This window comes from Phalacrocorax aristotelis, unplaced genomic scaffold, assembly GCF_949628215.1.
Source record: "Phalacrocorax aristotelis unplaced genomic scaffold, bGulAri2.1 scaffold_145, whole genome shotgun sequence".
NCBI classification, from domain to species: domain Eukaryota; kingdom Metazoa; phylum Chordata; class Aves; order Suliformes; family Phalacrocoracidae; genus Phalacrocorax; species Phalacrocorax aristotelis.
Genome location: NW_027441256.1, coordinates 30,419 through 56,531, shown reverse-complemented (window position 1 = coordinate 56,531; position 26,113 = coordinate 30,419). Strand labels below are relative to the sequence as shown.

The 26,113-nt window shown below is 67.4% G+C and overlaps 1 long non-coding RNA gene across 1 annotated transcript in view; it reads right to left on the bottom strand.

Annotated features, from left to right (window-relative positions):
• LOC142051202 (uncharacterized) overlaps positions 1-1,196 on the bottom strand; it is a 48,721-nt gene extending 47,525 nt beyond the window's left edge. Inside the window, exon 1 of the long non-coding RNA XR_012658353.1 lies at positions 1,137-1,196. This is a non-coding gene — a long non-coding RNA (uncharacterized LOC142051202). The remainder of the gene's footprint in view (positions 1-1,136) is intronic.
• Between the last annotated feature and the right edge of the window lie 24,917 nt (positions 1,197-26,113).

The window sequence follows — 26,113 nt, the reverse complement described above, 5'->3', positions numbered from 1 at the left end:
GGCACTGGGGGCAGACAGAGACAAACGAAGAAACAAGTGAAAAAACCAACAGCAATGGGCTACCAAGACAGAGAGGGAGGAAATTGGGCAATAAAACATAGCAGCAAGGAGCGGGACAGAGAGAGATGAGGACAAACAAACAGCACGGGTCTACGTGAAAGAGAACTTGGAATTAGAACACAGAGAGGGAGCCTGTCAGAGGTGGAGATAAAAGCAGCAGAGAGGGGAAGAGCAGGACAGAGACCAAGAAAGAACGATGAGGAGCAGGCTGGAAACGCAAAAAGAACCTGGGGCAGGCAGCACGACAGCGAGGGAGGAAAGAAGAATAGGGGCAGAAAGCTGAGCGAGCGAGATGGAGAAAGACAAGAAAAGCAACAAGAACAGGGCAGAGTTGAGAGAATGAAGCCACGGGGACAGGGATCCGAGACAGCCAACGACAGAGGGAAGGGGCCGGGGAGGGAACACCACAAAGGGTAATTCCGGCAGGGGGACGATCGCGACCACCGACTCACGGACCTCCAATGACCCAAGTAACACCACCTACTCAGAAGAGGACAACCGAGCCTGCGCAGTAATTTACATAAGGAACGAGCAAGTTTGTACCAATCAGTAGACAGGAGGACAATAACGACTACGTCTGAGTACGTAAAATTTGAGGTATAAATTTTAGGGGAAAGGTGTGTGAGGTACGCACGTTAGGAGGAGCGATCCCCCGTGCATCCGGCGCCGTGAATAAAGAATGCCTGCCCTTTAATACTAAATTGGTGTTACAGAGTTGTTTCCAATTTTACCACGATTTTTGGTAACACAGGGAGTCAGACAAGAGAGCCAGAGAAAGACAAAATACCGACAGGCTACAGGACAGAGCAGGAGGAATACAAAAAAACGGAGCCAGAGCCAGGCAGAGAGAGGCAGAGAAAGAAAAAGTAGCCACAGGCTACAGGACAGAGAGAGGGAGGACTGAAAAGACAGGGAGGCAGGGAGCCACTCAGAGCGAGATGGAGAAAGAAGGTGCGGGGGGAGCGCAAAAAAAAAAAATTTTGCAGCAGGTAAGGAAAGAGAGGGGGCCGGGGAGAGACAGGGAGGGCCCAGGACGCACAAGAGAGGCAACGGGGCCCCAGTGGCCCAGGACTCACCGCAGCTCTCGCTCTCAGCGCTGCTGGCACAATTTAGCCGTTCAGATGCCTCTTTCCCCTTCCCTCCTCCCTGCCTCTTCTGCAGCTCCGTATTCTGAGGCCTTCTGGGGAAAAATGCTTTTACCCCCAAAGAGGACATTTTGGTTTACTGCCAGCAATAGAGCACAAGTTTTCTTGTTCATGAGCTTGCTCTACCAGAAATAGCAGAGTCCAGGATGTACCTTTCGTCTTTCCCCTTTGGTGTGGGAGAAATTCTGGTTCATGAGGCTTTCAGCAGCAATGCTATCGGAAATGCTTTAGGCGCGAATAGGAAGCTTTTGCTTAGTGGGAGGCTATGCAGGCCATATACACTGACTGAGTCTGCTCGTGTGCTGCTGAAGGACTGAAAGGATGTATTCTGGCAGAGACCCCTTAGGTGTGGGAGCAAACACGGGCACATTGGGTTAAGACGACAGTGTCGGTGCGACACTTATTGGTGTTCAGCCAGCCACTCCTACTCACCGCAGAAACATTTAACGGGTTCCCGTTGGACACGTGTGGTAGGCGGCAAAAGAGGTCAAAGGGTCCTGCCAGGAATTTCAGTAATCACGTGTTCAGTTTATGTCATTCGGGCGGGAATTACCCTTTGTAAGAGCAAGACTTAAAGTCGTTTGGATGTTGCTTTCCACTAAGCGCTGCAACACTTAATACCTTCTGGCAGAGAATCTGAAGTCAATTGCCCAGCAGTTAAGGATCCAACCACCCACAATGGCGTGCCGCGGAAAAACGGGGCCGGATCCGGCCTCCGAAACGGCGTGCCGCAGAAAAACGGGGCCGGATCCGGCCTCCGAAACGGCGTGCCGCGGAAAAACCGGGCCGGAAACGGCGTGCCGCGGAAAAACCGGGCCGGATCCGGCCTCCGAAATGGCGTGCCGCGGAAAAACCGGGCCGGAAACGGCGTGCCGCGGAAAAACTGGGCCGGATCTGGCCTCCGAAACGGCGTGCCGCGGAAAAACCGGGCCGGAAACGGCGTGCCGCGGAAAAATCGGGCCGGATCCGGCCTCCGAAACGGCGTGCCGCGGAAAAACTGGGCCGGATCTGGCCTCCGAAACGGCGTGCCGCGGAAAAACCGGGCCGGAAACGGCGTGCCGCGGAAAAACCGGGCCGGATCCGGCCTCCGAAACGGCGTGCCGCGGAAAAACTGGGCCAGATCCGGCCTCCGAAACGGCGTGCCGCGGAAAAACCGGGCCGGATCCGGCCTCCGAAACGGCGTGCCGTGGAAAAACCGGGCCGGAAACGGCGTGCCGCGGAAAAACCGGGCCGGATCCGGCCTCCGAAACGGCGTGCTGCGGAAAAACCTGGCCGGAAACGGCGTGCCGCGTAAAAACCGGGCCGGATCCGGCCTCCGAAACGGCGTGCCGCGGAAAAACTGGGCCAGATCCGGCCTCCGGAATGGCGTGCCGCGGAAAAACCGGGCCGGAAACAGCGTGCCGCGGAAAAACCGGGCCGATCCGGCCTCCGAAACGGCGTGCCGCGGAAAAACTGGGCCGGAAACGGCGTGCCGCGGAAAAACCGGGCCGGATCCGGCCTCCGAAACGGCGTGCCGCGGAAAAACCGGGCCAGATCCGGCCTCCGAAATGGCGTGCCGCGGAAAAACCAGGCCGGATCCGGCCTCCAAAACGGCGTGCCGCGGAAAAACCAGGCCGGATCCGGCCTCCGAAACGGCGTGCCGCGGAAATACCTGGCCAGATCCGGCCTCCGAAATGGCATGCCGCGGAAAAACCGGGCCGGAAACGGCGTGCCGCGGAAAAACCGGGCCAGATCCGGCCTCCGAAACGGCGTGCCGTGGAAAAACCGGGCCGGATCCGGCCTCCGAAACGGCGTGCGGTGGAAAAAGCGGACCGGATCCGGCCTCCGAAACGGCGTGCCATGGAAAAACGGGGCCGGATCCGGCCTCCGAAACGGCGTGCCGCGAAAAAACGGGGCCGGATCCGGCCTCCGAAACGGCGTGCCGCGGAAAAAGGGGGCAGGATCCGGCCTCCGAAACGGCGTGCGGCGGAAAAACAGGGCCGGATCCAGCCTCCGAAACGGCGTGCCGCGGAAAAACCGGACCGGATCCGGCCTCCGAAACGGCGTGCCGCGGAAAAAGGGGGCTGGATCCGGCCTCCGAAACGGCGTGCGGCGGAAAAACCGGGCCGGATCCGGCCTCCGAAACGGCGTGCCGCGGAAAAACCGGACCGGATCCGGCCTCCGAAACGGCGTGCGGCGGAAAAACGGTGCCGGATCCGGCCTCCGAAATGGCGTGCCGCGGAGAAACGGTGCCGGATCCGGCCTCCGAAATGGCGTGCCGCGGAAAAACCAGGCCGGATCCGGCCTCCGAAACGGCGTGCCGCGGAAAAACCGGGCTGGATCCGGCCTCCGAAACGGCGTGCCGCGGAAAAACCGGGCCGGATCCGGCCTCCGAAACGGCGTGCCGCGGAAAAACCGGGCGGGAAACGGCGTGCCGCGGAAAAACCGGGCCGGATCCGGCCTCCGAAACGGCGTGCCGCGGAAAAACCTGGCCGGAAACGGCGTGCCGCGTAAAAACCGGGCCGGATCCGGCCTGCGAAACGGCGTGCCGCGGAAAAACCGGGCCGGACCCGGCCTCCGAAACGGCGTGCCGCGGAAAAACCGGGCCGGAAACGGCGTGCCGCGGAAAAACCGGGCCGGATCCGGCCTCCGAAACGGCGTGCCGCGGAAAAACCGGGCCAGATCCGGCCTCCGAAATGGCGTGCCGCGGAAAAACCGGGCCGGATCCGGCCTCCGAAATGGCGTGCCGCGGAAAAACCGGGCCGGAAACGGCGTGCCGCGGAAAAACCGGGCTGGATCCGGCCTGCGAAACGGCGTGCCGCGGAAAAACCAGGCCGGATCTGGCCTCCGAAACGGCGTGCCGCGGAAAAACCGGGCCGGATCCGGCCTCCGAAACGGCGTGCCGCGGAAAAACCGGGCTGGAAACGGCGTGCCGCGGAAAAACCGGGCCGGATCCGGCCTCCGAAATGGCGTGCCGTGGAAAAACCGGGCCGGATCCGGCCTCCGAAACGGCGTGCCGCGGAAAAACCGGGCCGGATCCGGCCTCCGAAACGGTAGTGCCGCGGAAAAACCGGGCCGGAAACGGCGTGCCGCGGAAAAACCGGGCCGGATCCGGCCTCCGAAACGGCATGCCGCGGAAAAACCGGGCCGGATCCGGCCTCCGAAACGGCGTGCCGCGGAAAAACCGGGCCGGAAACGGCGTGCCGCGGAAAAACCGGGCCAGATCCGGCCTCCAAAACGGCGTGCCGCGGAAAAACCGGGCCGGAAACGGCGTGCCGTGGAAAAACCGGGCCGGAAACGGCGTGCCGCGAAAAACCGGGCCAGATCCGGCCTCCGAAACGGCGTGCCGCGGAAAAACCAGGCCGGATCCGGCCTCCGAAACGGCGTGCCGCGGAAAAACCGGGCCGATCCGGCCTCCGAAACGGCGTGCCGCGGAAAAACCGGGCCAGATCCGGCCTCCGGAATGGCGTGCCGCGGAAAAACCGGGCCGGAAACAGCGTGCCGCGGAAAAACCGGGCCGATCCAGCCTCCGAAACGGCGTGCCGCGGAAAAACTGGGCCGGAAACGGCGTGCCGCGGAAAAACCGGGCCGGATCCGGCCTCCGAAATGGCGTGCCGCGGAAAAACCGGGCCGGAAACGGCGTGCCGCGGAAAAACCGGGCCAGATCCGGCCTCCGAAACGGCGTGCCGCGGAAAAACCAGGCCGGATCCGGCCTCCGAAACGGCGTGCCGCGGAAAAACCGGGCCGGATCCGGCCTCCGAAACGGCGTGCCGCGGAAAAACCGGGCCGGAAACGGCGTGCCGCGGAAAAACCGGGCCGGATCCGGCCTCCGAAACGGCGTACCGCGGAAAAACCGGGCCGGAAACGGCGTGCCGCGGAAAAACCCGGCCAGATCCGGCCTCCGAAACGGCGTGCCGCGGAAAAACCAGGCCGGATCCGGCCTCCGAAACGGCGTGCCGCGGAAAAACCGGGCCGATCCGGCCTCCGAAACGGCGTGCCGCGGAAAAACCGGGCCAGATCCGGCCTCCGGAATGGCGTGCCGCGGAAAAACCGGGCCGGAAACAGCGTGCCGCGGAAAAACCGGGCCGATCCAGCCTCCGAAACGGCGTGCCGCGGAAAAACTGGGCCGGAAACGGCGTGCCGCGGAAAAACCGGGCCGGATCCGGCCTCCGAAATGGCGTGCCGCGGAAAAACCGGGCCGGAAACGGCGTGCCGCGGAAAAACCGGGCCAGATCCGGCCTCCGAAACGGCGTGCCGCGGAAAAACCAGGCCGGATCCGGCCTCCGAAACGGCGTGCCGCGGAAAAACCGGGCCGGATCCGGCCTCCGAAACGGCGTGCCGCGGAAAAACCGGGCCGGAAACGGCGTGCCGCGGAAAAACCGGGTCGGATCCGGCCTCCGAAACGGCGTACCGCGGAAAAACCGGGCCGGAAACGGCGTGCCGCGGAAAAACCGGGCCGGATCCGGCCTCCGAAACGGCGTGCCGCGGAAAAACTGGGCCAGATCCGGCCTCCAAAACGGTGTGCCGCAGAAAAACCGGGCCGGATCCGGCCTCCAAAACGGCGTGCCATGGAAAAACCGGGCTGGAAACGGCATGCCGCGGAAAAACCGGGCCAGATCCGGCCTCCGGAATGCCGTGCCGCGGAAAAACCGGGCCGGAAACGGCGTGCCGCGGGAAAACCGGGCCAGAAACGGCGTGCCGCGGAAAAACCGGGCCGGATCCGGCCTCCGAAACGGCGTGCCGCGGAAAAACCGGGCCAGATCCGGCCTCCGAAACGGCGTGCCGCGGAAAAACCAGGCCGGATCCGGCCTCCGAAACGGCGTGCCGCGGAAAAACCGGGCCGGATCCGGCCTCCGAAACGGCGTGCCGCGGAAAAACCGGGCCGGAAACGGCGTGCCGCGGAAAAACCGGGCCGGATCCGGCCTCCGAAACGGCGTGCCGCGGAAAAACCGGGCCAGATCCGGCCTCCAAAACGGTGTGCCGCAGAAAAACCGGGCTGGAAACGGCATGCCGCGGAAAAACCGGGCCAGATCCGGCCTCCGGAATGCCGTGCCGCGGAAAAACCAGGCCAGATCCGGCCTCCGAAATGGCGTGCCGCGGAAAAACCGGGCCGGATCCGGCCTCCGAAATGGCGTGCCGCGGAAAAACCGGGCCGGAAACGGCGTGCCGCGGAAAAACCGGGCTGGATCCGGCCTGCGAAACGGCGTGCCGCGGAAAAACCAGGCCGGATCCGGCCTCCGAAACGGCGTGCCACGGAAAAACCGGGCTGGAAACGGCGTGCCGCGGAAAAACCGGGCCGGATCCGGCCTCCGAAATGGCGTGCCGTGGAAAAACCGGGCCGGATCCGGCCTCCGAAATGGCGTGCCGTGGAAAAACCGGGCCGGATCAGGCCTCCGAAACGGCGTGCCGCGGAAAAACCGGGCTGGAAACGGCGTGCCGCGGAAAAACCGGGCCGGATCCGGCCTCCGAAATGGCGTGCCGTGGAAAAACCGGGCCGGATCCGGCCTCCGAAACGGCGTGCCGCGGAAAAACCGGGCCGGATCCGGCCTCCGAAACGGTAGTGCCGCGGAAAAACCGGGCCGGAAACGGCGTGCCGCGGAAAAACCGGGCCGGATCCGGCCTCCGAAACGGCATGCCGCGGAAAAACCGGGCCGGATCCGGCCTCCGAAACGGCGTGCCGCGGAAAAACCGGGCCGGAAACGGCGTGCCGCGGAAAAACCGGGCCAGATCCGGCCTCCAAAACGGCGTGCCGCGGAAAAACCGGGCCGGAAACGGCGTGCCGCGGAAAAACCGGGCCGGAAACGGCGTGCCGCGAAAAACCGGGCCAGATCCGGCCTCCGAAACGGCGTGCCGCGGAAAAACCAGGCCGGATCCGGCCTCCGAAACGGCGTGCCGCGGAAAAACCGGGCCGATCCGGCCTCCGAAACGGCGTGCCGCGGAAAAACCGGGCCAGATCCGGCCTCCGGAATGGCGTGCCGCGGAAAAACCGGGCCGGAAACAGCGTGCCGCGGAAAAACCGGGCCGATCCAGCCTCCGAAACGGCGTGCCGCGGAAAAACTGGGCCGGAAACGGCGTGCCGCGGAAAAACCGGGCCGGATCCGGCCTCCGAAATGGCGTGCCGCGGAAAAACCGGGCCGGAAACGGCGTGCCGCGGAAAAACCGGGCCAGATCCGGCCTCCGAAACGGCGTGCCGCGGAAAAACCGGGCCGGATCCGGCCTCCGAAACGGCGTGCCGCGGAAAAACCGGGCCGGAAACGGCGTGCCGCGGAAAAACCGGGCCGGATCCGGCCTCCGAAACGGCGTACCGCGGAAAAACCGGGCCGGAAACGGCGTGCCGCGGAAAAACCGGGCCGGATCCGGCCTCCGAAACGGCGTGCCGCGGAAAAACCGGGCCAGATCCGGCCTCCAAAACGGTGTGCCGCAGAAAAACCGGGCCGGATCCGGCCTCCAAAACGGCGTGCCATGGAAAAACCGGGCTGGAAACGGCATGCCGCGGAAAAACCGGGCCAGATCCGGCCTCCGGAATGCCGTGCCGCGGAAAAACCGGGCCGGAAACGGCGTGCCGCGGGAAAACCGGGCCAGAAACGGCGTGCCGCGGAAAAACCGGGCCGGATCCGGCCTCCGAAACGGCGTGCCGCGGAAAAACCGGGCCAGATCCGGCCTCCGAAACGGCGTGCCGCGGAAAAACCAGGCCGGATCCGGCCTCCGAAACGGCGTGCCGCGGAAAAACCGGGCCGGATCCGGCCTCCGAAACGGCGTGCCGCGGAAAAACCGGGCCGGAAACGGCGTGCCGCGGAAAAACCGGGCCGGATCCGGCCTCCGAAACGGCGTGCCGCGGAAAAACCGGGCCAGATCCGGCCTCCAAAACGGTGTGCCGCAGAAAAACCGGGCCGGATCCGGCCTCCAAAACGGGCGTGCCATGGAAAAACCGGGCTGGAAACGGCATGCCGCGGAAAAACCGGGCCAGATCCGGCCTCCGGAATGCCGTGCCGCGGAAAAAACCGGGCCGGAAACGGCGTGCCGCGGGAAAACCGGGCCAGAAACGGCGTGCCGCGGAAAAACCGGGCCGGATCCGGCCTCCGAAACGGCGTGCCGCGGAAAAACCGGGCCAGATCCGGCCTCCGGAATGCCGTGCCGCGGAAAAACCGGGCCAGAAACGGCGTGCCGCGGAAAAACCGGGCCGGATCCGGCCTCCGAAACGGCGTGCCGCGGAAAAACCGGGCCGGATCCGGCCTCCAAAACGGCGTGCCGCGGAAAAACCGGGCCGGAAACGGCGTGCCGCGGAAAAACCGGGCCGGATCCGGCCTCCGAAACGGCGTGCCGCGGAAAAACCGGGCCGGATCCGGCCTCCGAAACGGCGTGCCGCGGAAAAACCGGGCCGGATCCGGCCTCCGAAATGGCGTGCCATGGAAAAACGGGCCGGATCCGGCCTCCGAAACGGCGTGCCTCGGAAAAACGGGGCCGGATACGGCGTCCAAAACGGCGTGCCGCGGAAAAACGGGGCCGGATCCGGCCTCCGAAATGGCGTGCGGCAGAAAAACCGGGCCGGATCCGGCCTCCGAAACGGCGTGCCATGGAAAAACGGGGCCGGATCCGGCCTCTGAAACGGCGTGCCGCGGAAAAACTGGGCCGGATCCGGCCTCCGAAACGGCGTGCCACGGAAAAACCGGGCCGGAAACGGCGTGCCGCGGAAAAACCGGGCCGGATCCGGCCTCCGAAACGGCGTGCCGCGGAAAAACCGGGCCGGAAACGGCGTGCCGCGGAAAAACCCGGCCAGATCCGGCCTCCGAAACGGCGTGCCGCGGAAAAACCAGGCCGGATCCGGCCTCCGAAACGGCGTGCCGCGGAAAAACCGGGCCGATCCGGCCTCCGAAACGGCGTGCCGCGGAAAAACCGGGCCAGATCCGGCCTCCGGAATGGCGTGCCGCGGAAAAACCGGGCCGGAAACAGCGTGCCGCGGAAAAACCGGGCCGATCCAGCCTCCGAAACGGCGTGCCGCGGAAAAACTGGGCCGGAAACGGCGTGCCGCGGAAAAACCGGGCCGGATCCGGCCTCCGAAATGGCGTGCCGCGGAAAAACCGGGCCGGAAACGGCGTGCCGCGGAAAAACCGGGCCAGATCCGGCCTCCGAAACGGCGTGCCGCGGAAAAACCAGGCCGGATCCGGCCTCCGAAACGGCGTGCCGCGGAAAAACCGGGCCGGATCCGGCCTCCGAAACGGCGTGCCGCGGAAAAACCGGGCCGGAAACGGCGTGCCGCGGAAAAACCGGGTCGGATCCGGCCTCCGAAACGGCGTACCGCGGAAAAACCGGGCCGGAAACGGCGTGCCGCGGAAAAACCGGGCCGGATCCGGCCTCCGAAACGGCGTGCCGCGGAAAAACTGGGCCAGATCCGGCCTCCAAAACGGTGTGCCGCAGAAAAACCGGGCCGGATCCGGCCTCCAAAACGGCGTGCCATGGAAAAACCGGGCTGGAAACGGCATGCCGCGGAAAAACCGGGCCAGATCCGGCCTCCGGAATGCCGTGCCGCGGAAAAACCGGGCCGGAAACGGCGTGCCGCGGGAAAACCGGGCCAGAAACGGCGTGCCGCGGAAAAACCGGGCCGGATCCGGCCTCCGAAACGGCGTGCCGCGGAAAAACCGGGCCAGATCCGGCCTCCGAAACGGCGTGCCGCGGAAAAACCAGGCCGGATCCGGCCTCCGAAACGGCGTGCCGCGGAAAAACCGGGCCGGATCCGGCCTCCGAAACGGCGTGCCGCGGAAAAACCGGGCCGGAAACGGCGTGCCGCGGAAAAACCGGGCCGGATCCGGCCTCCGAAACGGCGTGCCGCGGAAAAACCGGGCCAGATCCGGCCTCCAAAACGGTGTGCCGCAGAAAAACCGGGCTGGAAACGGCATGCCGCGGAAAAACCGGGCCAGATCCGGCCTCCGGAATGCCGTGCCGCGGAAAAACCAGGCCAGATCCGGCCTCCGAAATGGCGTGCCGCGGAAAAACCGGGCCGGATCCGGCCTCCGAAATGGCGTGCCGCGGAAAAACCGGGCCGGAAACGGCGTGCCGCGGAAAAACCGGGCTGGATCCGGCCTGCGAAACGGCGTGCCGCGGAAAAACCAGGCCGGATCCGGCCTCCGAAACGGCGTGCCACGGAAAAACCGGGCTGGAAACGGCGTGCCGCGGAAAAACCGGGCCGGATCCGGCCTCCGAAATGGCGTGCCGTGGAAAAACCGGGCCGGATCCGGCCTCCGAAATGGCGTGCCGTGGAAAAACCGGGCCGGATCAGGCCTCCGAAACGGCGTGCCGCGGAAAAACCGGGCTGGAAACGGCGTGCCGCGGAAAAACCGGGCCGGATCCGGCCTCCGAAATGGCGTGCCGTGGAAAAACCGGGCCGGATCCGGCCTCCGAAACGGCGTGCCGCGGAAAAACCGGGCCGGATCCGGCCTCCGAAACGGTAGTGCCGCGGAAAAACCGGGCCGGAAACGGCGTGCCGCGGAAAAACCGGGCCGGATCCGGCCTCCGAAACGGCATGCCGCGGAAAAACCGGGCCGGATCCGGCCTCCGAAACGGCGTGCCGCGGAAAAACCGGGCCGGAAACGGCGTGCCGCGGAAAAACCGGGCCAGATCCGGCCTCCAAAACGGCGTGCCGCGGAAAAAACCGGGCCGGAAACGGCGTGCCGCGGAAAAACCGGGCCGGAAACGGCGTGCCGCGAAAAACCGGGCCAGATCCGGCCTCCGAAACGGCGTGCCGCGGAAAAACCAGGCCGGATCCGGCCTCCGAAACGGCGTGCCGCGGAAAAACCGGGCCGATCCGGCCTCCGAAACGGCGTGCCGCGGAAAAACCGGGCCAGATCCGGCCTCCGGAATGGCGTGCCGCGGAAAAACCGGGCCGGAAACAGCGTGCCGCGGAAAAACCGGGCCGATCCAGCCTCCGAAACGGCGTGCCGCGGAAAAACTGGGCCGGAAACGGCGTGCCGCGGAAAAACCGGGCCGGATCCGGCCTCCGAAATGGCGTGCCGCGGAAAAACCGGGCCGGAAACGGCGTGCCGCGGAAAAACCGGGCCAGATCCGGCCTCCGAAACGGCGTGCCGCGGAAAAACCGGGCCGGATCCGGCCTCCGAAACGGCGTGCCGCGGAAAAACCGGGCCGGAAACGGCGTGCCGCGGAAAAACCGGGCCGGATCCGGCCTCCGAAACGGCGTACCGCGGAAAAACCGGGCCGGAAACGGCGTGCCGCGGAAAAACCGGGCCGGATCCGGCCTCCGAAACGGCGTGCCGCGGAAAAACCGGGCCAGATCCGGCCTCCAAAACGGTGTGCCGCAGAAAAACCGGGCCGGATCCGGCCTCCAAAACGGCGTGCCATGGAAAAACCGGGCTGGAAACGGCATGCCGCGGAAAAACCGGGCCAGATCCGGCCTCCGGAATGCCGTGCCGCGGAAAAACCGGGCCGGAAACGGCGTGCCGCGGGAAAACCGGGCCAGAAACGGCGTGCCGCGGAAAAACCGGGCCGGATCCGGCCTCCGAAACGGCGTGCCGCGGAAAAACCGGGCCAGATCCGGCCTCCGAAACGGCGTGCCGCGGAAAAACCAGGCCGGATCCGGCCTCCGAAACGGCGTGCCGCGGAAAAACCGGGCCGGATCCGGCCTCCGAAACGGCGTGCCGCGGAAAAACCGGGCCGGAAACGGCGTGCCGCGGAAAAACCGGGCCGGATCCGGCCTCCGAAACGGCGTGCCGCGGAAAAACCGGGCCAGATCCGGCCTCCAAAACGGTGTGCCGCAGAAAAACCGGGCCGGATCCGGCCTCCAAAACGGCGTGCCATGGAAAAACCGGGCTGGAAACGGCATGCCGCGGAAAAACCGGGCCAGATCCGGCCTCCGGAATGCCGTGCCGCGGAAAAACCGGGCCGGAAACGGCGTGCCGCGGGAAAACCGGGCCAGAAACGGCGTGCCGCGGAAAAACCGGGCCGGATCCGGCCTCCGAAACGGCGTGCCGCGGAAAAACCGGGCCAGATCCGGCCTCCGGAATGCCGTGCCGCGGAAAAACCGGGCCAGAAACGGCGTGCCGCGGAAAAACCGGGCCGGATCCGGCCTCCGAAACGGCGTGCCGCGGAAAAACCGGGCCGGATCCGGCCTCCAAAACGGCGTGCCGCGGAAAAACCGGGCCGGAAACGGCGTGCCGCGGAAAAACCGGGCCGGATCCGGCCTCCGAAACGGCGTGCCGCGGAAAAACCGGGCCGGATCCGGCCTCCGAAACGGCGTGCCGCGGAAAAACCGGGCCGGATCCGGCCTCCGAAATGGCGTGCCATGGAAAAACGGGCCGGATCCGGCCTCCGAAACGGCGTGCCTCGGAAAAACGGGGCCGGATACGGCGTCCAAAACGGCGTGCCGCGGAAAAACGGGGCCGGATCCGGCCTCCGAAATGGCGTGCGGCAGAAAAACCGGGCCGGATCCGGCCTCCGAAACGGCGTGCCATGGAAAAACGGGGCCGGATCCGGCCTCTGAAACGGCGTGCCGCGGAAAAACTGGGCCGGATCCGGCCTCCGAAACGGCGTGCCACGGAAAAACCGGGCCGGAAACGGCGTGCCGCGGAAAAACCGGGCCGGATCCGGCCTCCGAAACGGCGTGCCGCGGAAAAACCGGGCCGGAAACGGCGTGCCGCGGAAAAACCGGGCCGGATCCGGCCTCCAAAACGGCGTGCCGCGGAAAAACGGTGCCGGATCCGGCCTCCGAAATGGCGTGCGGCAGAAAAACCGGGCCGGATCCGGCCTCCGAAACGGCGTGCCATGGAAAAACGGGGCCGGATCCGGCCTCCAAAACGGCGTGCCGCGGAAAAACCGGGCCTGATCCGGCCTCCGAAACGGCGTGCCGCGGAAAAACCGGGCCGATCCGGCCTCCGAAACGGCGTGCCGCGGAAAAACCGGGCCGGATCCGGCCTCCGAAACGGCGTGCCGCGGAAAAACCAGGCCGGATCCGGCCTCCGAAACGGCGTGCCGCGGAAAAACCGGGCCGGATCCGGCCTCCGAAACGGCGTGCGGTGGAAAAACCGGACCGGATCCGGCCTCCAAAACGGCGTGCCATGGAAAAACGGGGCCGGATCCGGCCTCCGAAACGGCGTTCCGCGAAAAAACGGGGCCGGATCCGGCCTCCGAAACGGCGTGCCGCGGAAAAAGGGGGCAGGATCCGGCCTCCGAAACGGCGTGCGGCGGAAAAACCGGGCCGGATCCAGCCTCCGAAACGGCGTGCCATGGAAAAACGGGGCTGGATCCGGCCTCCGAAACGGCGTGCGGCGGAAAAACCGGGCCGGATCCGGCCTCCGAAATGGCGTGCCATGGAAAAACGGGGCCGGATCCGGCCTCCGAAACGGCGTGCCTCGGAAAAACGGGGCCGGATCCGGCGTCCAAAACGGCGTGCCGCGGAAAAACGGGGCCGGATCCGGCCTCCGAAATGGCGTGCGGCAGAAAAACCGGGCCGGATCCGGCCTCCGAAACGGCGTGCCATGGAAAAACGGGGCCGGATCCGGCCTCCAAAACGGCGTGCCGCGGAAAAACCGGGCCTGATCCGGCCTCCGAAACGGCGTGCCGCGGAAAAACAGGGCCGGATCCGGCCTCCGAAACGGCGTGCGGCGGTAAAACCGGGCCGGATCCGGCCTCCGAAACGGCGTGCCGCGGAAAAACCGGGCCGGATCCGGCCTCCGAAACGGCGTGCCGCGGAAAAACCGGGCCGGATCCGGCCTCCGAAACGGCGTGCGGTGGAAAAACCGGACCCGGATCCGGCCTCCGAAACGGCGTGCCATGGAAAAACGGGGCCGGATCCGGCCTCCGAAACGGCGTGCCGCGAAAAAACGGGGCCGCATCCGGCCTCCGAAACGGCGTGCCGCGGAAAAAGGGGGCAGGATCCGGCCTCCGAAACGGCGTGCGGCGGAAAAACCGGGCCGGATCCAGCCTCCGAAACGGCGTGCCATGGAAAAACGGGGCTGGATCCGGCCTCCGAAACGGCGTGCGGCGGAAAAACCGGGCCGGATCCGGCCTCCGAAACGGCGTGCCGCGGAAAAACCGGACCGGATCCGGCCTCCGAAACGGCGTGCGGCGGAAAAACGGTGCTGGATCCGGCCTCCGAAATGGCGTGCCGCGGAAAAACGGTGCCGGATCCGGCCTCCGAAATGGCGTGCCGGGGAAAAACCGGGCCGGATCCGGCCTCCGAAACGGCGTGCCGCGGAAAAACCGGGCCGGATCCGGCCTCCGAAACGGCGTGCCGCGGAAAAACCGGGCCGGATCCGGCCTCCGAAACGGCGTGCGGTGGAAAAACCGGACCGGATCCGGCCTCCGAAACGGCGTGCCATGGAAAAACGGGGCCGGATCCGGCCTCCGAAACGGCGTGCCGCGAAAAAACGGGGCCGGATCCGGCCTCCGAAACGGCGTGCCGCGGAAAAAGGGGGCAGGATCCGGCCTCCGAAACGGCGTGCGGCGGAAAAACCGGGCCGGATCCAGCCTCCGAAACGGCGTGCCATGGAAAAACGGGGCTGGATCCGGCCTCCGAAACGGCGTGCGGCGGAAAAACCGGGCCGGATCCGGCCTCCGAAACGGCGTGCCGCGGAAAAACCGGACCGGATCCGGCCTCCGAAACGGCGTGCGGCGGAAAAACGGTGCCGGATCCGGCCTCCGAAATGGCGTGCCGCGGAAAAACCGGGCCGGATCCGGCCTCCGAAATGGCGTGCCGGGGAAAAACCGGGCCGGATCCGGCCTCCGAAATGGCGTGCCGCGGAAAAACCAGGCCGGATCCGGCCTCCGAAACGGCGTGCCGCGGAAAAACCGGGCGGGATCCGGCCTCCGAAACGGCGTGCCGCGGAAAAACCTGGCCGGATCCGGCCTCCGAAACGGCGTGCCGCGGAAAAACCGGGCCGGAAACGGCGTGCCGCGGAAAAACCGGGCCGGATCCGGCCTCCGAAACGGCGTGCCGCGGAAAAACCTGGCCGGAAACGGCGTGCCGCGTAAAAACCGGGCCGGATCCGGCCTGCGAAACGGCGTGCCGCGGAAAAACCGGGCCGGATCCGGCCTCCGAAACGGCGTGCCGCGGAAAAAACCGGGCCGGAAACGGCGTGCCGCGGAAAAACCGGGCCGGATCCGGCCTCCGAAACGGCGTGCCGTGGAAAAACCGGGCTGGAAACGGCGTGCCGTGGAAAAACCGGGCCGGATCCGGCCTCCGAAACGGCGTGCCGCGGAAAAACCGGGCCGGATCCGGCCTCCGAAACGGCGTGCCGCGGAAAAACCGGTCCGGATCCGGCCTCCGAAATGGCGTGCCATGGAAAAACGGGGCCGGATCCGGCCTCCGAAACGGCGTGCCTCGGAAAAACGGGGCCGGATCCGGCGTCCAAAACGGCGTGCCGCGGAAAAACGGGGCCGGATCCGGCCTCCGAAATGGCGTGCGGCAGAAAAACCGGGCCGGATCCGGCCTCCGAAACGGCGTGCCATGGAAAAACGGGGCCGGATCCGGCCTCCAAAACGGCGTGCCGCGGAAAAACCGGGCCTGATCCGGCCTCCGAAACGGCGTGCCGCGGAAAAACAGGGCCGGATCCGGCCTCCGAAACGGCGTGCGGCGGTAAAACCGGGCCGGATCCGGCCTCCGAAACGGCGTGCCGCGGAAAAACCGGGCCGGATCCGGCCTCCGAAACGGCGTGCGGTGGAAAAACCGGACCGGATCCGGCCTCCGAAACGGCGTGCCATGGAAAAACGGGGCCGGATCCGGCCTCCGAAACGGCGTGCCATGGAAAAACGGGGCCGGATCCGGCCTCTGAAACGGCGTGCCGCGGAAAAACTGGGCCGGATCCGGCCTCCGAAACGGCGTGCCACGGAAAAAACCGGGCCGGAAACGGCGTGCCGCGGAAAAACCGGGCCGGATCCGGCCTCCGAAACGGCGTGCCGCGGAAAAACCGGGCCGGAAACGGCGTGCCGCGGAAAAACCGGGCCGGATCCGGCCTCCAAAACGGCGTGCCGCGGAAAAACGGGGCCGGATCCGGCCTCCGAAATGGCGTGCGGCAGAAAAACCGGGCCGGATCCGGCCTCCGAAACGGCGTGCCATGGAAAAACGGGGCCGGATCCGGCCTCCAAAACGGCGTGCCGCGGAAAAACCGGGCCTGATCCGGCCTCCGAAACGGCGTGCCGCGGAAAAACCGGGCCGATCCGGCCTCCGAAACGGCGTGCCGCGGAAAAACCGGGCCGGATCCGGCCTCCGAAACGGCGTGCCGCGGAAAAACCGGGCCGGATCCGGCCTCCGAAACGGCGTGCCGCGGAAAAACCGGGCCGGATCCGGCCTCCGAAACGGCGTGCGGTGGAAAAACCGGACCGGATCCGGCCTCCAAAACGGCGTGCCATGGAAAAACGGGGCCGGATCCGGCCTCCGAAACGGCGTTCCGCGAAAAAACGGGGCCGGATCCGGCCTCCGAAACGGCGTGCCGCGGAAAAAGGGGGCAGGATCCGGCCTCCGAAACGGCGTGCGGCGGAAAAACCGGGCCGGATCCAGCCTCCGAAACGGCGTGCCATGGAAAAACGGGGCTGGATCCGGCCTCCGAAACGGCGTGCCGCGGAAAAACCGGGCCGGATCCGGCCTCCGAAATGGCGTGCCATGGAAAAACGGGGCCGGATCCGGCCTCCGAAACGGCGTGCCTCGGAAAAACGGGGCCGGATCCGGCGTCCAAAACGGCGTGCCGCGGAAAAACGGGGCCGGATCCGACCTCCGAAATGGCGTGCGGCAGAAAAACCGGGCCGGATCCGGCCTCCGAAACGGCGTGCCATGGAAAAACGGGGCCGGATCCGGCCTCCAAAACGGCGTGCCGCGGAAAAACCGGGCCTGATCCGGCCTCCGAAACGGCGTGCCGCGGAAAAACAGGGCCGGATCCGGCCTCCGAAATGGCGTGCGGCGGTAAAACCGGGCCGGATCCGGCCTCCGAAACGGCGTGCCGCGGAAAAACCGGGCCGGATCCGGCCTCCGAAACGGCGTGCCGCGGAAAAACCGGGCCGGATCCGGCCTCCGAAACGGCGTGCGGTGGAAAAACCGGACCCGGATCCGGCCTCCGAAACGGCGTGCCATGGAAAAACGGGGCCGGATCCGGCCTCCGAAACGGCGTGCCGCGAAAAAACGGGGCCGCATCCGGCCTCCGAAACGGCGTGCCGCGGAAAAAGGGGGCAGGATCCGGCCTCCGAAACGGCGTGCGGCGGAAAAACCGGGCCGGATCCAGCCTCCGAAACGGCGTGCCATGGAAAAACGGGGCTGGATCCGGCCTCCGAAACGGCGTGCGGCGGAAAAACCGGGCCGGATCCGGCCTCCGAAACGGCGTGCCGCGGAAAAACCGGACCGGATCCGGCCTCCGAAACGGCGTGCGGCGGAAAAACGGTGCTGGATCCGGCCTCCGAAATGGCGTGCCGCGGAAAAACGGTGCCGGATCCGGCCTCCGAAATGGCGTGCCGGGGAAAAACCGGGCCGGATCCGGCCTCCGAAACGGCGTGCCGCGGAAAAACCGGGCCGGATCCGGCCTCCGAAACGGCGTGCGGCGGAAAAACCGGACCGGATCCGGCCTCCGAAACGGCGTGCCATGGAAAAACGGGGCCGGATCCGGCCTCCGAAACGGCGTGCCGCGAAAAAACGGGGCCGGATCCGGCCTCCGAAACGGCGTGCCGCGGAAAAAGGGGGCAGGATCCGGCCTCCGAAACGGCGTGCGGCGGAAAAACCGGGCCGGATCCAGCCTCCGAAACGGCGTGCCATGGAAAAACGGGGCTGGATCCGGCCTCCGAAACGGCGTGCGGCGGAAAAACCGGGCCGGATCCGGCCTCCGAAACGGCGTGCCGCGGAAAAACCGGACCGGATCCGGCCTCCGAAACGGCGTGCGGCGGAAAAACGGTGCCGGATCCGGCCTCCGAAATGGCGTGCCGCGGAAAAACCGGGCCGGATCCGGCCTCCGAAATGGCGTGCCGGGGAAAAACCGGGCCGGATCCGGCCTCCGAAATGGCGTGCCGCGGAAAAACCAGGCCGGATCCGGCCTCCGAAACGGCGTGCCGCGGAAAAACCGGGCTGGATCCGGCCTCCGAAACGGCGTGCCGCGGAAAAACCGGGCCGGATCCGGCCTCCGAAACGGCGTGCCGCGGAAAAACCGGGCCGGAAACGGCGTGCCGCGGAAAAACGGGGCCGGATCCGGCCTCCGAAACGGCGTGCCGCGGAAAAACCGGGCCGGAAACGGCGTGCCGCGTAAAAACCGGGCCGGATCCGGCCTGCGAAACGGCGTGCCGCGGAAAAACCGGGCCGGATCCGGCCTCCGAAACGGCGTGCCGCGGAAAAACCGGGCCGGAAACGGCGTGCCGCGGAAAAACCGGGCCGGATCCGGCCTCCGAAACGGCGTGCCGTGGAAAAACCGGGCTGGAAACGGCGTGCCGTGGAAAAACCGGGCCGGATCCGGCCTCCGAAACGGCGTGCCGCGGAAAAACCGGGCCGGAAACGGCGTGCTGCGGAAAAACCGGGCCGGATCCGGCCTCCGAAACGGCGTGCCGCGGAAAAACCTGGCCAGAAACGGCGTGCGGCGGAAAAACCGGGCCGGATCCGGCCTCCGAAACGGCGTGCCGCGGAAAAACCGGGCCGGATCCGGCCTCCGAAACGGCGTGCCGCGGAAAAAACGGGCTGGAAACGGCGTGCCGCGGAAAAACCGGGCCGGATCCGGCCTCCGAAACGGCGTGCCGCGAAAAAACCGGGCCGGAAACGGCGTGCCGCGGCAAAACCGGGCCGGATCCGGCCTCCGAAACGGCGTGCCGCGGAAAAACCGGGCCGGAAACGGCGTGCCGCGGAAAAACCGGGCCGGATCCGGCCTCCGAAACGGGCGTGCCGCGGAAAAACCGGGCCGGAAACGGCGTGCCGCGGAAAAACCGGGCCGGATCTGGCCTCCGAAACGGCGTGCCGCGGAAAAACCGGGCCAGAAACGGCGTGCTGTGGAAAAACCGGGCCGGATCCGGCCTCCGAAACGGCGTGCCGCGGAAAAACCGGGCCAGAAACAGCGTGCGGCGGAAAAACCGGGCCGGATCCGGCCTCCGAAACGGCGTGCCGCGGAAAAACCGGGCCGGAAACGGCCTCCGAAACGACGTGCCGCGGAAAAAAACGGGCTGGAAACGGCGTGCCGCGGAAAAACCGGGCCGGATCCGGCCTCCGAAACGGCGTGCCGCGGAAAAACCGGGCCGGAAACGGCGTGCCGCGGCAAAACCGGGCCGGATCCGGCCTCCGAAACGGCGTGCCGCGGAAAAACCGGGCCGGAAACGGCGTGCCGCGGAAAAACCGGGCCGGATCCGGCCTCCGAAATGGCGTGCCGCGGAAAAACCGGGCCGGAAACGGCGTGCCGCAGAAAAACCGGGCCGGATCTTGCCTCCGAAACGGCGTGCCACGGAAAAACCGGGCCGGATCCGGCCTCCGAAACGGCGTGCCACGGAAAAACCGGGCCGGAAACGGCGTGCCGCGGAAAAACCGGGCCGGATCTGGCCTCCGAAACGGCGTGCCACGGAAAAACCGGGCCGGAAACGGCGTGCCGCGGAAAAACCGGGCCGGATCCGGCCTCCGAAACGGCGTGCCGCGGAAAAACAGGGCCGGAAACGGCGTGCCGCGGAAAAACCAGGCCGGATCCGGCCTCCGAAACGGCGTGCCGCGGAAAAACCAGGCCGGATCGGCCTCCGAAACGGCGTGCCGCGGAAAAACCGGGCCGGAAACGGCGTGCCGCGGAAAAACCGGGCCGGATCCGGCCTCCGAAATGGCGTGCCGCGGAAAAACCGGGCCGATCCGGCCTCCGAAACGGCGTGCCGCGGAAAAACCGGGCCAGATCCGGCCTCCGGAATGGCGTGCCGCGGAAAAACCGGGCCGGAAACAGCGTGCCGCGGAAAAACCGGGCCGATCCGGCCTCCGAAACGGCGTGCCGCGGAAAAACTGGGCCGGAAACGGCGTGCCGCGGAAAAACCGGGCCGGATCCGGCCTCCGAAACGGCGTGCCGCGGAAAAACCGGGCCAGATCCGGCCTCCGAAATGGCGTGCCGCGGAAAAACCGGGCCGGATCCGGCCTCCGAAATGGCGTGCCGCGGAAAAACCGGGCCGGAAACGGCGTGCCGCGGAAAAACCGGGCTGGATCCGGCCTGCGAAACGGCGTGCCGCGGAAAAACCAGGACGGATCCGGCCTCCGAAACGGCGTGCCGCGGAAAAACCGGGCCGGATCCGGCCTCCGAAACGGCGTGCCGCGGAAAAACCGGGCTGGAAACGGCGTGCCGTGGAAAAACCGGGCCGGATCCGGCCTCCGAAATGGCGTGCCGCGGAAAAACCGGGCCGGATCCGGCCTCCGAAACGGTCGTGCCGCGGAAAAACCGGGCCGGATCCGGCCTCCGAAACGGTGTGCCGCGGAAAAACCGGGCCGGAAACGGCGTGCCGCGGAAAAACCGGGCCGGAAACGGCGTGCCACGGAAAAACCGGGCCAGATCCGGCCTCCGAAACGGCGTGCCGCGGAAAAACCAGGCCGGATCCGGCCTCCGAAACGGCGTGCCGCGGAAAAACCGGGCCGATCCGGCCTCCGAAACGGCGTGCCGCGGAAAAACCGGGCCAGATCCGGCCTCCGGAATGGCGTGCCGCGGAAAAACCGGGCCGGAAACAGCGTGCCGCGGAAAAACCGGGCCGATCCGGCCTCCGAAACGGCGTGCCGCGGAAAAACTGGGCCGGAAATGGCGTGCCGCGGAAAAACCGGGCCGGATCCGGCCTCCGAAATGGCGTGCCGCGGAAAAACTGGGCCGGATCCGGCCTCCGAAACGGCGTGCCACGGAAAAACCGGGCCGGAAACGGCGTGCCGCGGAAAAACCGGGCCGGATCCGGCCTCCGAAACGGCGTGCCACGGAAAAACCGGGCCGGAAACGGCGTGCCGCGGAAAAACCGGGCCGGATCCGGCCTCCGAAACGGCGTGCCGCGGAAAAACCGGGCCGGAAACGGCGTGCCGCGGAAAAACCAGGCCGGATCCGGCCTCCGAAACGGCGTGCCGCGGAAAAACCAGGCCGGATCCGGCCTCCGAAACGGCGTGCCGCGGAAAAACCGGGCCAGATCCGGCCTCCGAAATGGCGTGCCGCGGAAAAACCGGGCCGGAAACGGCGTGCCGCGGAAAAACCGGGCCAGATCCGGCCTCCGAAACGGCGTGCCGTGGAAAAACCGGGCCGGATCCGGCCTCCGAAATGGCGTGCCGCGGAAAAACCGGGCCGGATCCGGCCTCCGAAACGGCGTGCCGCGGAAAAACCGGGCCGGAAACGGTCGTGCCGCGGAAAAACCGGGCCAGAAACGGCGTGCCGCGGAAAAACCGGGCCGGATCCGGCCTCCAAAACGGCGTGCCGCGGAAAAACCGGGCCGGAAACGGCGTGCCGCGGAAAAACCGGGCCAGAAACGGCGTGCCGCGGAAAAACCGGGCCGGATCTGGCCTCCAAAACGGCGTGCCGCGGAAAAACCGGGCCTGATCCGGCCTCCGAAACGGCGTGCCGCGGAAAAACAGGGCCGGATCCGGCCTCCGAAACGGCGTGCGGCGGTAAAACCGGGCCGGATCCGGCCTCCGAAACGGCGTGCCGCGGAAAAACCGGGCCGGATCCGGCCTCCGAAACGGCGTGCGGTGGAAAAACCGGACCGGATCCGGCCTCCGAAACGGCGTGCCATGGAAAAACGGGGCCGGATCCGGCCTCCGAAACGGCGTGCCGCGAAAAAACGGGGCCGGATCCGGCCTCCGAAACGGCGTGCCGCGGAAAAAGGGGGCAGGATCCGGCCTCCGAAACGGCGTGCGGCGGAAAAACCGGGCCGGATCCAGCCTCCGAAACGGCGTGCCGCGGAAAAACCGGACCGGATCCGGCCTCCGAAACGGCGTGCCGCGGAAAAAGGGGGCTGGATCCGGCCTCCGAAACGGCGTGCGGCGGAAAAACCGGGCCGGATCCGGCCTCCGAAACGGCGTGCCGCGGAAAAACCGGACCGGCGGCCTCCGAAACGGCGTGCGGCGGAAAACCGGGCCGGATCCGGCCTCCGAAATGGCGTGCCGCGGAAAAACGGTGCCGGATCCGGCCTCCGAAATGGCGTGCCGCGGAAAAACCAGGCCGGATCCGGCCTCCGAAACGGCGTGCCGCGGAAAAACCGGGCTGGATCCGGCCTCCGAAACGGCGTGCCGCGGAAAAACCGGGCCGGATCCGGCCTCCGAAACGGCGTGCCGCGGAAAAACCGGGCCGGAAACGGCGTGCCGCGGAAAAACCGGGCCGGATCCGGCCTCCGAAACGGCGTGCCGCGGAAAAACCTGGCCGGAAACGGCGTGCCGCTTAAAAACCGGGCCGGATCCGGCCTGCGAAACGGCGTGCCGCGGAAAAACCGGGCCGGACCCGGCCTCCGAAACGGCGTGCCGCGGAAAAACCGGGCCGGAAACGGCGTGCCGCGGAAAAACCGGGCCGGATCCGGCCTCCGAAACGGCGTGCCGCGGAAAAACCGGGCCAGATCCGGCCTCCGAAATGGCGTGCCGCGGAAAAACCGGGCCGGATCCGGCCTCCGAAATGGCGTGCCGCGGAAAAACCGGGCCGGAAACGGCGTGCCGCGGAAAAACCGGGCTGGATCCGGCCTGCGAAACGGCGTGCCGCGGAAAAACCAGGCCGGATCCGGCCTCCGAAACGGCGTGCCGCGGAAAAACCGGGCCGGATCCGGCCTCCGAAACGGCGTGCCGCGGAAAAACCGGGCTGGAAACGGCGTGCCGTGGAAAAACCGGGCCGGATCCGGCCTCCGAAATGGCGTGCCGCGGAAAAACCGGGCCGGATCCGGCCTCCGAAACGGCGTGCCGCGGAAAAACCGGGCCGGATCCGGCCTCCGAAACGGTGTGCCGCGGAAAAACCGGGCCGGAAACGGCGTGCCGCGGAAAAACCGGGCCGGATCCGGCCTCCGAAACGGCATGCCGCGGAAAAACCGGGCCGGATCCGGCCTCCGAAACGGCGTGCCGCGGAAAAACCGGGCCGGAAACGGCGTGCCGCGGAAAAACCGGGCCAGATCCGGCCTCCAAAACGGCGTGCCGCGGAAAAACCGGGCCGGAAACGGCGTGCCGCGGAAAAACCGGGCCGGAAACGGCGTGCCGCGGAAAAACCGGGCCAGATCCGGCCTCCGAAACGGCGTGCCGCTGAAAAACCAGGCCGGATCCGGCCTCCGAAACGGCGTGCCGTGGAAAAACCGGGCCGATCCGGCCTCCGAAACGGCGTGCCGCGGAAAAACCGGGCCAGATCCGGCCTCCGGAATGGCGTGCCGCGGAAAAACCGGGCCGGAAACAGCGTGCCGCGGAAAAACCGGGCCGATCCGGCCTCCGAAACGGCGTGCCGCGGAAAAACTGGGCCGGAAACGGCGTGCCGCGGAAAAACCGGGCCGGATCCGGCCTCCGAAATGGCGTGCCGCGGAAAAATGGGCCGGAAACGGCGTGCCGCGGAAAAACCGGGCCAGATCCGGCCTCCGAAACGGCGTGCCGCGGAAAAACCAGGCCGGATCCGGCCTCCGAAACGGCGTGCCGCGGAAAAACCGGGCCGGATCCGGCCTCCGAAACGGCGTGCCGCGGAAAAACCGGGCCGGAAACGGCGTGCCGCGGAAAAACCGGGCCGGATCCGGCCTCCGAAACGGCGTACCGCGGAAAAACCGGGCCGGAAACGGCGTGCCGCGGAAAAACCGGGCCGGATCCGGCCTCCGAAACGGCGTGCCGCGGAAAAACCGGGCCAGATCCGGCCTCCAAAACGGTGTGCCGCGGAAAAACCGGGCCGGATCCGGCCTCCGAAACGGCGTGCCATGGAAAAACCGGGCTGGAAACGGCATGCCGCGGAAAAAAACGGGCCAGATCCGGCCTCCGGAATGCCGTGCCGCGGAAAAACCGGGCCGGAAACGGCGTGCCGCGGAAAAACCGGGCCAGAAACGGCGTGCCGCGGAAAAACCGGGCCGGATCCGGCCTCCGAAACGGCGTGCCGCGGAAAAACCGGGCCGGATCCGGCCTGCAAAACGGCGTGCCGCGGAAAAACCAGGCCGGAAACGGCGTGCCGCGGAAAAACCGGGCCGGATCCGGCCTCCGAAACGGCGTGCCGCGGAAAAACCGGGCCGGATCCGGCCTCCGAAACGGCGTGCCGCGGAAAAACCGGGCCGGATTCGGCCTACGAAATGGCGTGCCATGGAAAAACGGGGCCGGATCCGGCCTCCGAAACGGCGTGCCGCGGAAAAACGGGGCCGGATCCGGCGTCCAAAACGGCGTGCCGCGGAAAAACGGGGCCGGATCCGGCCTCCGAAATGGCGTGCGGCAGAAAAACCGGGCCGGATCCGGCCTCCGAAACGGCGTGCCATGGAAAAACGGGGCCGGATCCGGCCTCCGAAACGGCGTGCCGCGAAAAAACCGGGCCGGATCCGGCCTCCGAAATGGCGTGCCGCGGAAAAACCGGGCCGGATCCGGCCTCCGAAACGGCGTGCCGCGGAAAAACCGGGCCGGATCCGGCCTCCGAAACGGCGTGCGGTGGAAAAACCGGACCGGATCCGGCCTCCGAAACGGCGTGCCATGGAAAAACGGGGCCGGATCCGGCCTCCGAAACGGCGTGCCGCGAAAAAACGGGGCCGGATCCGGCCTCCGAAACGGCGTGCCGCGGAAAAAGGGGGCAGGATCCGGCCTCCGAAACGGCGTGCGGCGGAAAAACCGGGCCGGATCCAGCCTCCGAAACGGCGTGCCGCGGAAAAACCGGACCGGATCCGGCCTCCGAAACGGCGTGCCGCGGAAAAAGGGGGCTGGATCCGGCCTCCGAAACGGCGTGCGGCGGAAAAACCGGGCCGGATCCGGCCTCCGAAACGGCGTGCCGCGGAAAAACCGGACCGGATCCGGCCTCCGAAACGGCGTGCGGCGGAAAAACGGTGCCGGATCCGGCCTCCGAAATGGCGTGCCGCGGAGAAACGGTGCCGGATCCGGCCTCCGAAATGGCGTGCCGCGGAAAAACCAGGCCGGATCCGGCCTCCGAAACGGCGTGCCGCGGAAAAACCGGGCTGGATCCGGCCTCCGAAACGGCGTGCCGCGGAAAAACCGGGCCGGATCCGGCCTCCGAAACGGCGTGCCGCGGAAAAACCGGGCCGGAAACGGCGTGCCGCGGAAAAACCGGGCCGGATCCGGCCTCCGAAACGGCGTGCCGCGGAAAAACCTGGCCGGAAACGGCGTGCCGCGTAAAAACTGGGCCGGATCCGGCCTGCGAAACGGCGTGCCGCGGAAAAACCGGGCCGGACCCGGCCTCCGAAACGGCGTGCCGCGGAAAAACCGGGCCGGAAACGGCGTGCCGCGGAAAAACCGGGCCGGATCCGGCCTCCGAAACGGCGTGCCGCGGAAAAACCGGGCCAGATCCGGCCTCCGAAATGGCGTGCCGCGGAAAAACCGGGCCAGATCCGGCCTCCGAAATGGCGTGCCGCGGAAAAACCGGGCCGGATCCGGCCTCCGAAATGGCGTGCCGCGGAAAAACCGGGCCGGAAACGGCGTGCCGCGGAAAAACCGGGCTGGATCCGGCCTGCGAAACGGCGTGCCGCGGAAAAACCAGGCCGGATCCGGCCTCCGAAACGGCGTGCCGCGGAAAAACCGGGCCGGATCCGGCCTCCGAAACGGCGTGCGGCGGAAAAACGGTGCCGGATCCGGCCTCCGAAATGGCGTGCCGCGGAAAAACCGGGCCGGATCCGGCCTCCGAAATGGCGTGCCGCGGAAAAACCAGGCCGGATCCGGCCTCCGAAACGGCGTGCCGCGGAAAAACCGGGCTGGATCCGGCCTCCGAAACGGCGTGCCGCGGAAAAAACCGGGCCGGATCCGGCCTCCGAAACGGCGTGCCGCGGAAAAACCGGGCCGGAAACGGCGTGCCGCGGAAAAACCGGGCCGGATCCGGCCTCCGAAACGGCGTGCC